At 53.8% G+C, this 8,658-nt stretch overlaps 1 protein-coding gene across 1 annotated transcript in view; it reads right to left on the bottom strand.

Annotated features, from left to right (window-relative positions):
* Nucleotides 1-8,658, bottom strand: part of GTF2IRD1 (GTF2I repeat domain containing 1) — a 153,789-nt gene that overhangs the window by 30,179 nt on the left and 114,952 nt on the right. The gene's annotated exons all lie outside the window — the stretch shown is intronic.

The raw sequence follows: 8,658 nt of genomic DNA, 5'->3' as shown, positions 1-8,658 counted from the left end.
AAGAACCCAGCCCTGCTGACATCTTTATGTTTTTATTTTTTTGAGACAGAGTCTTACTCTGTTGCCCAGGCTGGAGTGCAATGGTGTGATCTCAGCTCACCACAACCTCTGCCTTCCGGGTTTCAGTGATTCTCCTGCCTCAGCCTCCCGAGTAGCTGGGATTACAAGTGTGCACCACCATGCCCGGCTAATTTTTGTATTTTTATTTATTATTATTATTATTTTTTTAGATGGGGTCTTGCTCTTGTCACCCAGGCTGGAGTGCAGAGGCACAATCTCAGCTCACCGCAACCTCGGCCTCCCAGATTCAAGCAATTCTCCCGCCTCAGCTTCCTGAGTAGCTGGGATTACAGACCCATGCCACCACACCTGGCTAATTTTTATACTTTAAGTAGAGATGGGGTTTCACCATGTTGGCCAGGCTGGTCTCGAACTCCTGACCTCAAGTGATTTGCCCGCCTCAGCCTCCCACAGTGCTGGGATTACAGGCGTGAGCCACAGCACCCGGCCCTGACACCCTGACTTTAGCCTTGGAAGACTCATTTCAGATTTCTGCTCTCCAGAATTGGAAGGCAATAAACTGGTGTTGTTTGAAGCCACTATGTTTAGGTAATTTTTTTGAGACAGGGTCTCGCTCTGTTACCCATGCTGGAGTTCGGTGGCACAATCATGGCTCACTGCAGCCTGACCTTCCGGATCCCTGGGCTCAAGTGACCCGTCCACCTCAGCTACCCTGCGGCTGAAATCACAGGTATGTGCCATGTGCAGCTAGTTTTCTTTTTTTTGGTAGCAATGGGGTCTTGCTATGTTGTCCAGGCTTGTCTAGAACCCCTGGGCTCAAGTGACCCTCCCGTCTCAACCTCCCAGAGTGCTGGGATTACAGGCGTGAGCCACTGGACCCAGCCTGTTTTGGGGCTTGAAATACCAGTTATAAATTTGTGATTCCCCAAATTATATCTCAAGCCTGGACTGCTCCCCTGACCCCCGCCTTGCTTCCAACGTCGACTGGATGAGACCCTAGACTGAACAAGCCTGATACGCCGCCTCCTGGCCCAGCAGCTCCTCCTCCATCTCCCCGTCTCCACCCATGGCTCCTCCGTCCTTCCCCAAGTTCAGCCGGAATCTCTGAAGCCACCGTCAACTCCTCCTTTCTCACCTTCATCAGCACATTCCGTTGGCTTCGGCTGCAACACACACCTAAGAGTCGTGACTCACCACTCCTCGGGGCCTGGATGATTACAACCTCCCTGTGTCTCCCCTCCCTTGTCTGTCCTCGAGCCAGCAACCCAGGGCTCCTGTTAAAACAAGCTGGATCCTGTTCCCCTCCGCTAGGAACTGTGCGGCCAACTCCCAGCTCACTCTGAGCAAAAGTCCAAAGTCCTTATCTGGCCAGACAGCATCTTCCCGTCCATCTCCATCGCATCTGCCGCCTCCCCTGATCTTCCTCCAACCTCCCGGCAGGTGACCTCGGGGCCAATGCAGCTGCGGCTCTGTCTGCAGTGCTGTCCCCTGCGGCCCCTTCAGGCCTTTACTCTAAGGCCTCCCCCTGGCTACCGCCTAAATAATGTTGCAATCCCCTAAAAATAAACACAATTGCTCCATCCGCTGCCCCGTTTCTCCTTGGCAATTGCATCAACCATGCTTTACGTTTTGCATATTTTCTGTTTATCTCCCCGTGCCCCTGCCGCCACCCCATGTTAGCTCCGTGAGGCTGAGTTTGTTTTTTTTTAAATTGCTGTTGATTTAAAGTCCTGCATAGGCCGGGCCTGGTGGATCACGCCTGTAATCACAGCACTTTGGAAGGTCGAGGTGTGCGGATTACATGAGCCCAGGAATTCCAGACCAGCCTGGGAAACATGGCGAAACCCCGTCTCTACAAAAAAATACAAAAATTAGCCTGGCATGGTGGCACGTGCCTCTAGTCCCAGCTACTTGGGAGGCTGAGGCGGGAGTATCACCTGAGCCTAGGGAGGATGAGGAGGCAGTGAGCATGATCGTGCCACTGCACTCCAGCCTGGGTGACACAGAGACCCTGTCTCAAACAAAACAAAGAAAAAGAAGGCTGGGCACGGTGGCTCACGCCTGTAGTCCCAGCACTTTGGGAAGCTGAGGCGGGCGGATCACGAGGTCAAGAGATCGAGACCATCCTGGCCAACATGGTGAAACCCCGTCTCTACTAAAAATACAAAAATTAGCTGGTCATGGTGGCACGTGCCTGTAGTCCCAGCTACTCGGGAGGCTGAGGCAGGAGAATTGCCTGAACCCAGGAGGCAGAGATTGTGAGCCGAGATTGCGCCATTGCACTCCAGCCTGGGTGACAGAGCAAAACTCTGTCTCAAAAAAAAAGAAAAGAAAAGAAAAAGTCCAGTATCTAGGCCAGGTAAGGTGGCTCACGCCTGTAATTCCAGCACTTTGGGATGCCAAGGTAGGGAGATCCCTTGAAGCCAGGAGTTCTAGACCAGCCTGGGCAACAAAGCAAGACGCTGTCTCCACAAAAATATTAAATAAGAATAATGAGTCCGGGTGCGGTGGCTCACGTCTGTAATCCCTACGTTTTGCGAGGCTGAGGCAAGTGGATCACCTGAGGTCAGGAGTTCGAGACCAGCCTGATCAACATGGTGAAATCCCATCTCTACTAAAAATACAAAAAGAATCAGCCGGTTATAGTGGTGCATGCCTGTAATCCCAGCTACTCGAGAGGCTGAGGCAGGAGAATGACAGAGGTTGCAGTGAGCTGAGATTGCACTGCTGTGCTCCAGTCTGGGCAACAAGAGTGAAACTCTATCTCAAAAACAAAACAAAACAAAAACAAAGAAACAAAAAGAATAATGAAAGAATAATAAAAGCCCGAGCCGGACACCTGTGCCCGTTCACGGACGAGTGACTGCACCTGCGCCCCCAAGGCCTCTGATGGGGCCCCACGAAGTCCTCTGTGGGTAGTGCTGGGCCCTCTCCATGACGGGAAGGTTCATAGAGGGCCAGGCCTGCATGTCCCCCGACCTCCACCTCCCTCCTCCTTTGCCACCACACCCCACCCCACAAGGCTGGAAGGATCCGGTACACCCAGTAAACCACATGTGCTGAGCCACGGTTACTGCCCCACCCCTGCTCTGCTTCTGCGGCTCAGACACACTCATCAGCTACTGTTCAGCAAAGGTGCCTGGCGACCCTGGGTGCTGGTCTCATTCCAGCTCAAATACAGGTGCTGGTTGCTCTTGTTGGCTTGGGTGGTCTCCGCTGGGAAAAGGGTTTCTGGGAGGCTTCCTGGGACGCTGCAAGAGACTATGAAGGCATCCTGCTCCCTTTTAAATTTTAATTATTTTTTGAGAGAAGGTGTCACTTTGTCGCCGAGGCTGGAGTGCGGTGGCGCGATCACGGCTCACTACAGCCTCGACCTCCTGGGCTCAAGCGAGCCTCTTCCCTTAGCCTCTGAGTAGCTGGGACTACAGGGTGTGCCATCATGCCCAGCTAATTTTTTGTAAAATGGGATGTCGCCATGTTGCCCAGGCTGGTCTCAAACTCCCTCAACCTCCCATAGTCCTGAGATTACAAGTGTAAGCCAGCGTGCCCGGCCTGGAAGCCCCTAATAAAGGCCGAGAACTTTGGGGTTCCCTTCCCCCACATGTGGAAGGTGGGGGGCAGGATGGGGTGGCAGTGACCCCAGCTGAGTCCCCACCAGCCAGAAAAGGGTGGGGCCTCCCCGACATCCTATCATTTCATGGCCCACGCTGCCACTTCAGAAGAAAGGAGGCGTCGGGCCAACTCTGGGCCCGGCAGCCGGGCGTCTAGTCTGCCCACAAAGGCCTCCAAGCCCCGCCCCACAGATGCCAGCTCTCCCGGGAAGGCAGAAGGGAGATCATTACTGAGGCCTAATTAACAAAGACAAGCAGAGATAATTCAGTGGAAGAACATGTGGCTGGCGCTGGAATTGTGATATCTTTAGAAACTCTAGAAAGGACGGCTTTATTTTGAGCTTTCAAGAGCAGAAGAGCTCTCAAGAGCTCAAGACAGAGTTGGAAGGGTGGGGAGGGGGTGGGGAAGGCTGAGGGAGGGAGGCAGGGGCCAGAGGGTGTGTGCCTCTGTGTGACTGGGGACAAGGAAATGACTCTGAGGTCCTGGGAAGCAGAAGGGAGGATCACGGAGGGTGTCCTTGTTCCGTATGACCTTAAAGAAACGGAGGCCCAGGCTGGGCACGGTGGCTCATGCCTGTCATCCCAGCACTTTGGGAGGCTGAGGTGGGTGAATCACGAGGTCAGGAGTTCAAGACCAGCCTGACCAACATGGTGAAACCCCGTTTTTACTAAAGATACAAAAAATTAGCTGGGCATGGTGGCAGGTGCCTGTGATCCCAGCTACTTGGGAGGCTGGGGCAGGAGAATCACTTGAACCTGGGAGGCGGAGGGTGCAGTGGGCCAAGATCAGGCCACTGCACTCCAGCCTGCATGTCAGTGTGAGACTCTGTCTCAAAAAAGAAAGAAGAAAAAGAAAGAAAGAAAAAGGAAGGAAGGAAGGAAAGAAAGAAAGAGAGAAAGACAGAAAGAAATAGAGGCCCAAAGACAGTTAACTCATCTAAGATCAGAGACAGGAAGTTAACTTATCCAAGATCAGAGACAGAAAGTTGACTTATCCAGACCAGACATAGTAGGTTAACTTATCCAAGATCACACAGCTCAGAAGTGATGGTACTGGTACCTGAGAAGGCAAAAAGAGATCTGTTCCGGTGCCTGCCACTGTTCAGTCCCTCCCCGTGTGCCCCAGTGCCCTCTGCAGAGGTCAACCCTACACTAGCATCCAGGCCTAGCTCAGGGCATCCTCTGCAGGAAGCCCATCTCACCACAGCACCCATGGGTGATAGGAGACCCCATGGAAGAGACAGGCTTAGCAGGAGATCAAAGAGGACAATGACAAGTGGAGCCATTGCATTTGAGGCTTCTGGCCTTTCTCCACCTGTACCCCCTGAAAATGGGGTCACAGCCCTCTGCTGGAAGGCCTTTTGCCCAGAGCTGAGCTTCTCAAAGTGCACCTCAAACAATGCTGGGGTGAGAGGTGAGTGTAAGTGGAGCGATCTTCCTCAGTGACATGCAATTTTTTTTTTTTTGGAGACAGGGTCTCACTCTGTTTCCCAGGCTGGAGTACAGTGGCAAAATCATAGTCCACTGCAGCCTCCAACTCAGGCTCAAGTGAGCCTCCCACCTCAGCCTCCCGAGCAGCTGGGGCTAAAGGCACATGCCAACGTGCCTGGCAAACTTTTTATTTTTTGTAGAGACAGGATCTTGTTATGTTTCCCAGGCTGCTTTTGAATTCCTGGATGCAAGCAACCCTCCTGCTCTGGCCTCCCAAAGTGCTGGGATTACGGCGTAAGCCACTGCGCCCAGCTAGCAGCATATAATTTGACATATTTCCTTAAACGGAGATGCACATGGAAAGTTTACAGAGGAGACGATGTGGGGACGTCCTAGATAAAACTGGAGCCCGCCAAGAGCTTGGCCCTGGCCAGTGGGACAGTACAGGCTCCTCGGCCATGGGGATGTCAGCAGAAGAGCTTGCCAGGGCCAGGCCTGAAGGGTCCAGTCCATCCTGCAAAGCCAGGCCTCCCAGACCCTCCACACTCCAGCCTGGCTGGCCTCTCTGCCTCATCATCTCCCTCTCATGACAGCCCATCCCTCCTCCGCAGCTGGTCATGCATCCCATTTTACAAGTAGGGAAACTGAGGCCCCGGGTAGGCAAGCCTGGCTTGCTGGAGTCACACAGGAAGCTGGCAGCTCTGCGTCATCCCTGGGGTCTGGAGTCCCTGCTCTGGGGAAGGAGAGATGGGGTGCTGCCTTCCCAGAGTCCCCTGAAGTTGGCAGGGACATCTGTCCCCCCAGGGTCAGAGGATAATTAAAAGGAGCAGTCCCGCTGGGCGCGGTGGCTCACGCCTGTAATCCCAGCACTTTGGGAGGCCGAGGCAGGCAGATCACCTGAGGTCACGAGTTCGAGACCAGCCTGACCAAAGTGTAGAAACCCCATCTCTACTAAAAATACAAAATTAGCCGGGCGTGGTGGTGCATGCCTATAATCCCAGCTACTTGGGAGATTGAGGCAGGAGAATCGCTTGAACCTGAAAGGTGGAGGTTGCAGTGAGCCAAGATCATGCCACTGCACTCCAGCCTGGGCAGTAAGAGTGAAACTCTCAGAAAAGAAAAAAGAGTGGACACTGGCCTGGGCCCGGGGAGAGCCCTCACATTTGCCCAAAAGCGGCTGGAGCAGGGCAGCGGGGACCATATGCAGGGAGGAGCTGTGGGGAGCTCATGGTGGGGCAGCAAAAGGCGGATATGGTGGTCGAGGGGCCGCTCCTTGGTTTTAGTCCCCTACAGCCCTTCCAAAACGGGCAGGGCTCTCCTGTCCCTTTCTCCTCTCCTGCAGCAAACCCTGTGGGAAGCGGCCTCTCTGGTGAGTGGCAGCTTAACCTCTGCTTACATGCCTCCAGTGACGGGGAGTTCACTACCTTCCAAAGCTTTAAAAAAATTATTCAAGAATGATTCTAGAATTTTTTTTGAAAGACAAGGTCTCATTCTGTCTCGCAGGCCCAAGTGCAGTGGTATGACCAAAGTTCACTGCAGCCTGGGCTCAAGCAATCCCCCTTCCTCAGCTTCCCGAGCACCTGAGACTACAGATGTGCACCACCACACTGGCTCACTGTTTTCATTTTTTGTAGAGACAGGGTCTCACTGTGTTGCCCAGGCTGGTCTCCTGGTTCACGTGATCCTCCTGCTTTGGCCTCCCAAAGCGCTGGGATTACAGGTGTGAGCCACTGCATGTGGCCTTTTCTTATTTTTTTAGACAGAGTCTTGCTCTGTCACCCAGGCTGCAGTGCAGTGGCATGATCTCAGCTCACTGCAACCTCTGCATCCCAGAGATTTGAAAACTGCTGCCTCAGTGGTTCCTCAGCTTGTCCACTCTGTTCCTGCGCAGTTACCCTTTCCTCGGACGCCTGGGGAAGGTCTTTCTGGGCCAGCTTTGCACTTCTGAGAGGCCCCCAGCCCGCCTGCCACCTTGTCTGCACCAAATACCACTCAGGTTTCACACTACTGCACGTGGGCCCTGAATGTGTCTCCCAAGCCCACAGACCCAGCCATGGGGATGAGTACCACCATCACTCTTCCAGAACCTTCTGCCCTTTCCACACCCCGCCGGCGCCTCTAGATCCTGACCGCATCCATCTAGGGGCCCAGCTGCCCACTGTGTGGGTTCAGACCTCGACACTCCCTGGCTGCTCTGCCCTGGCTTTGCCTTCTCTAATCCACCCGTGGTGGGTGGAGGCACGGTTACCATGGTAACCTGAAGACAATGCAAATCTGATGGTATCACTACAACGACTAGAATAACCGCCAACACCGCAAAAGAAGGCTCAAGTCACTAGCTTTGCAGTCCTGGCCCTTTACGGTTCTGGCAGCATTCTGGGGGGCTGTTCTCCCTTCCCCCGCTGCACAGTCCTGCCTGGCCGCCCCAGGCTCAGGCTGAAGAACAGCATAGACCTCATGCTAACTACCTGATTTTGTGTCTCTTTCAGGCTCAGTTTGCTCAGTTGCAAAACGGAAGGACAATAGCACCCACCTCACAGGCTACGTGTCCAAGAGGCCGTGTGTGAAAAGCAGCAGGTGGGGCGCGGGGGGTCACGCCTGCGATCCCAGAACTTTGAGAGGATGAGGTGGATGGATCACCTGAGGTCAGGTGTTACCAGTCTGCCCAACATGGTGAAACCCCGTCTCTACTAAAAACACAAAAAGTAGCTGGGCGTGGCGGCTCATGTCTGTAATCCCAGCACTTTGGGAGGCAAAGGTGGGTGGAGCACAAGGTCAAGAGATCGAGGCCATCCTGGCCAACATGGTGAAACCCTGTCTCTACTAAAAAATACAGAAAATAGTCAGGCGTGATGGCGTGCACCTGTAGTCCCAGCTACTCGAGAGGTTGAGGCAGGAGAATCTGTTGATCCCAGGAGGCAGAGGTTGCGTGAGCTGAGATTGTGCCACTGCACTCCAGCCTGGGCGACAGAGCAAGACTCCATCCCCCACCGCCCCCAACCCCAAAAAATAAAGCCCTCTGCTTCTATTCCACTCTCTACTCCTGCTCATTCTCTCCTGACCGCTGAAGCATCCTCTGTCCTCAGCAGTCAATCCCTTGCCTCTCCCATTCTCTTCTGAGCCCACTAGTTCACTCTGGCCCCCAACATCGCCCCCAAAACAGCCCTGAACCATCCACTGCAACCTGCTGCTGAGCCCCTCGGTCTGGTCTCAGGCCTTCGGACAGACCTCCCACAGAGGCTGGTGCAACATCACCTCCTTCAGTAACACTTTCTCCCTGGGCTTCACCTGCGGGCTTTCCACCTCTCTCTCTCTCTCTTTTTTTTTCTTTTTTGAGACAGAGAGTCTTGCTCTGTCATCCTAGGCTGGAGTGCAGTGGCGCAATCTCAGCTCATTGCAACCTCCGACTCCCGAGTTCAGGAGATTCTCCTGCCTCATCCTCCCTAGTAGCTGGGATTACAGGCACGCACCATCACGCCTGGCTAATTTTGTATTTTTTAGTAGAGACAGGATTTCTCCATGTTGGTCAGGATAGTCTCCAACTCCCGACCTCAGGTGATCCACCCACCTTGGCCTCCCAAAGTGCTGGGATTAC

Source organism: Cebus imitator, unplaced genomic scaffold (assembly GCF_001604975.1).
Source record: "Cebus imitator isolate Cc_AM_T3 unplaced genomic scaffold, Cebus_imitator-1.0 Scaffold153, whole genome shotgun sequence".
Taxonomy (NCBI): domain Eukaryota; kingdom Metazoa; phylum Chordata; class Mammalia; order Primates; family Cebidae; genus Cebus; species Cebus imitator.
This window is presented reverse-complemented; position numbering and strand designations above follow the sequence as displayed.